This window comes from Clinocottus analis, unplaced genomic scaffold, assembly GCF_023055335.1.
Source record: "Clinocottus analis isolate CAN_PGR_092001 unplaced genomic scaffold, fCliAna1.0.p SCAF_4, whole genome shotgun sequence".
NCBI lineage: Eukaryota > Metazoa > Chordata > Actinopteri > Perciformes > Cottidae > Clinocottus > Clinocottus analis.
In genome coordinates, this window is record NW_027176153.1 from 12,784,207 (window position 1) to 12,788,998 (window position 4,792).

A 4,792-nucleotide genomic window follows, 5' to 3' on the forward strand; every position below is an offset into this window, starting at 1 on the left:
TAGATATGTTTTAAACCATAAGAACAACGATGATGTGTTTTATCTTCAGTCCGGAACATAGAGCTATTGCAGATCGCTTGACTCCCAAACTGAATTTTGTATAAGGCAAAGTTCACACCAGAGTCATAATTATGTTAAATTTATTAATACATCACAGGCCATGAAACATTTTATATATATATATATATATATATATATATATATATATATATATATATATATATATATATATATATATATATATATCATTAATAAACAAAACATATGATTATTCATATAACAGTAAAACAGTATATGATTAAGAGTAAATATGTTTCTCTTCCAACAAGAATAAAACTTCACTCTTCTTCCTTTCAGTAAACTTGATATTTGCCTTTATTTTAGTCTTGTGAAATTATTAATAATTATGAATTGAAGCCACATGGTCCGAAAAATGCTTGCATGCTAAGGAGGTCATAAATAAGTCGAAGAAAAAGCAACCACTGCTCATAAAAATGTAAATTATATTAGCTTCCTGTTCACCCAGCTTTGAGTCGTGCCTGCTCGCTGGAGGAAATGCATCCCCGGCTATGTTAACTGCTCTACAGAATGGTAATGAGCCTGAGCCAGAGTTCGGGACCATACATGCTTGAAGTGCTGTAGATGCTGGAGGCAAAAATAGTTTATTTCCATCACTGGCTGGGATTAGCAGCTTGCTCCAATCCATTAAGGCTATTGTAACAAAGTACAGACACACGCAGGCCTTTTTAAAATCTCTTCTAAAAGGCTGCTTCCAAATACAGTAAAGCCAGTGTTGCATTCACAACGGCAGGCTTATTTCATTGGCTGATTTTATATGTCTGGAGTTGTTAATGTTGCAGACATTCGCAGTGGGGCTAGATAGAAAGAAGACAGGGAAGACTGCAGATACAACCAAATACCACCTGCAAATACTTTTTACTGCATGTTTTATCCTTTCAGGTGTCAAATAAATGTAATTAAATTGAAAATTCAGGCTTTCCATGCTAGTTTGCTTTGTAGCGCAGCGGGTGCTGGAAATTTGAGGCACATTATTTAAGAAAGGCTCAGTTGTTTGGCTCAGTTGTTTTATTTTGAACATTTAGGTGAAACTGATTTTCCTCAATGCCGACATCTAAAAATCTGTAATTTGCTTTTAACTTGCAGATTGTTCCCAGTTTGACTGACACATCTAGATGTAGTGTTTGCATTGTTGAGCAAAACAGTGCAGCTACTGTGTAGCCAGAATGTAAAAATATGTTGTGCGTAAAAGATATGAGGACATGAAAATGCAGTAAAAAATAAAAGATGGAAAGCATCACAGTTTAAAGGACCTGTCACTGTCTTATTTCAGCAGGCGTCTGAACCGTGTGAACCCTGTATGAGTGTGTGTCACAGGGAAGCGGTTGTCATCTTCCGCTAGTGTGAATAATTACTGTCTGAGGACACACACTGAATTTCATAGATATACAGTATTTTTGTTAAACATGAATTTTTAAACAGGAAAACCAGTTCTGTGCAGATTGGAATTCACAATTCATGAGCTGACAAAAAAGCAAAGGAGGAGGGATTTGGGATTAAATAAAATGTCCTGTTTATAATAAGGACGAGTGAAACGGAGCGGCAGAGTAAGACGGGGATTTTAAAAAAGAGAGATGAGGACAAGGGCGACAAGGCCTTGGCTCAGACCGGTTGAATCAACAGCTTCTCTCTTCTGGCAAGGACACGTTCGCTCTGCTCAAGCCTAATACCACAGACATGCTGTCACACACAGACACACACACACGCACACACACACACACACACACAATTTGTTCCCCCTCTCCCCTGCTCCCTAACACTTTCCTCCCCTTTTCCCTCTCCCTCCCGTTCTGTGTCCCTTTGTGGCTTTTGCACATTTGCCTTGTCATCCAGTAGAGACAGTGCATTAACAGCCGAGAGGAAAAAGACAAAACTAGAGGGGGAGGGCATTAGGACAACAATGATCCAGTACATAACAAAGACATCAACACACATGTTTGTCCTCAGGCTTGTTCTTAACTGCAGAAGTTGAGGCAGAGGGTCTTGTCTTATTTCACATCAGCCATTGCATGCGTACAATTAGGGCAATGTATTGTTGAGATACAACAATATGATACCCTAGTTTCAGCACCCATTAGTGCTGGAACAGGAACACATAGTTGATTCATCGGTTAGTTGATAAAAGATATTAACAAAAATGTGTCGAAGCCATATATGAAGCTAACGTGATCTGTGTTGGATTATCAAATGTAAGGATTTTCAGTGTTTCATATCATTGTAAAGTTAATGTATTTTGGGTTTTGAGCTGCTGGTTGGACAAACAATTATGTAAAGACTCAAAGGGGCTAGCTTTTACTTTTTTGTATCAACAGTTAATTTATGAATTACTTATAATGGACAGATGTATTGACAATTATTGTTAGTTGCAGCCACAGCCCATAAATCACCCGAGGTCACGCTGTGTCAATTTAATCTCCTTCGGGGCTCTGCGACCTGAGTCGAGTACGTCTGAAATCACGCTCGACTTCATAACCGCGATGAAAGGAAAGGAAGCGACTAATATATTTGGAAATGTTTATATCCCCTTCACTGTATTTCACCAGTGTTTCTGACCACTAGTAGCCAGACCTGGAAGGTTTTTTTTCTGTGAACCAGAGTTTATTGAAGTGGTGCTTCTGAGGAGCTGTCGCTTGGGTGTGTGACGCAACGATGTCCGAGCAGGTGTAATGCTCAGTGTCAAAGATGTTTCAGTGCTTCACAGGCCAAGCATTCGGCCCATTCCGAAAAGGCATGTTTTAAAAGACCACTGCACGAGTTAAAACAAAATGTACATCGGGTCAGAAAACACATAGGAAACATAAAACGTGTTATTTTGTGTTGCTCTTTCTTTTTGGCTTCCACAGTTGGAAACATGGATAAAACCTACTGCAAACATACCAATGTGCCATGCAAATGAGTACATATGTACTGTATTATGGAATTGGGAAACAGATAAAAGCTGCTATAATAATACATTTATATTAACCATTGAAATCAGTTTATTTTATGGCTCCCATGACTACTTGATTGTGAAAGGGGTCGTTCTTTAGCAACACTGATAATTCATCTGGTTGGCAGTTCCCCATGCTGCTGCATCCTTTACCTATTTTTTTTGTTGATTTTGAAGCCTGCACCTTTGCAGTTGTGATTCACTATCGCTGATCTTATAGTGTTGCCCATTGTATGATATCCGCTTAACACCAAACAGCAGACATAGTCAGCAACGAGCCAGTGGAGCATGTCACACTTAAGCTCACCAAACTCCAAATGGATGTTAATGCCGCTCCACATGTGCTGGGTCAGAGAGAGAGACCTCCATGAGACCTCATGTTGCTGTTTCACTTTTTCTGTCTCTTCTATAGTTTCAGCATTCATCACCAAAATATCATGAATCAGGATGAAGAACTTCAGGTATTCATAACAAATAGGATTTGGTAGCGCTCATGTCTATTCTCCTGATGTACGTATGTAAGCATGAAAATACAATATTAGAGTAAATGAAGTCAAATATATGTACAGGCCGTCCCGGCCATATTTTTCAATTCATGCCTCCAGTTTATTTCTATACTTACCTCTACGCAGCCAGTGTTAATATTTCAACTCATTTTAAAAATGTAAATAGATTGATTTGGCATCAGTGACGGTCTGCAGCATTAGATTAATACACTTGCATGATATGTGGTTCAATTGTCTTAGTTTTTAACTAACAAAACAAAATTGTCATAGTTTTAAAAGTCACCATTTTAATTAGCTGTTTAATTACATTCCTCCATCTTCCTCATCATCTTCCTTCAATTTGACACAAAGTCTCTCAAATACACACACCCTTGTTTTTGTCAGTTTTGCCACAGGACATTACATCTACGTGTATATATTTCCTGGAGACCTAATCTCAACCATAAGAAGTACATAACTAACCTCAACCCTTAGCCTAAAATGGGATGATACACCTTGTGGGTCCAATAATTGTCAGTTTGTGTCAGTTTGATCAGATTCACATCCCCACAATACAAGTAAACACACACACACACACAGACACACACACCTAAACAAACATGGCTTGGTGGTATCAAGGATTATGTTCCTTTTTGGCATTGTACTCTATTTAGAACTGTGTTAATGCCCTGTGTGTGTGTGTGTGTGTGTGTGTGTGTGTGTGTGTGTGTGTGTGTGTGTGTGTTCATAATGTAAGAAGATGCCCTAAGACCCTAAGAATTTGTACTTGCGTGTACTTGGATTTACTGTGAGGCGCTTCTTTCTCTCTCTCTGTCTCTCTCTCTCTCTTTCTCTCTCTCCTCTCTCTGTTTTTCATTCTCTCGTTTTTTCTCTTTCTCTCTCTGTCTTGCTCTCTCTCTCTCTCTCTCTCTCTCTCTCTCTCTCTCTCTCTCTTTTTCTCTCTCTCTCTTTTTCTCTCTCTCTCTCTCCCTCTCTCTCACCTCCCCTCATGTTTGGTCGTGCTGACCCTTTCAAACACACAGCGGCCGACACTCGAGGTGCTGCGAGAGGAAGAGAGCAAACAGAGAGACAGAAAGCAGAGGCACCGCAGTAAATCTGAGACCGAGAGAAGTGGAGGAAAACAAATCAAAGACTAAGTGCAGCTCAGCTGAGGACTTAATGAACGCTCATTCGGCTGGCTTAAGGTTGTCCTCACTCTCTCGGCTGTGAACGAGTGTCACAGAATGGATTTCATTTTGGTTCAGCAGCCACCGAGCAGCAGCAGCAGCTTTGTAGACTA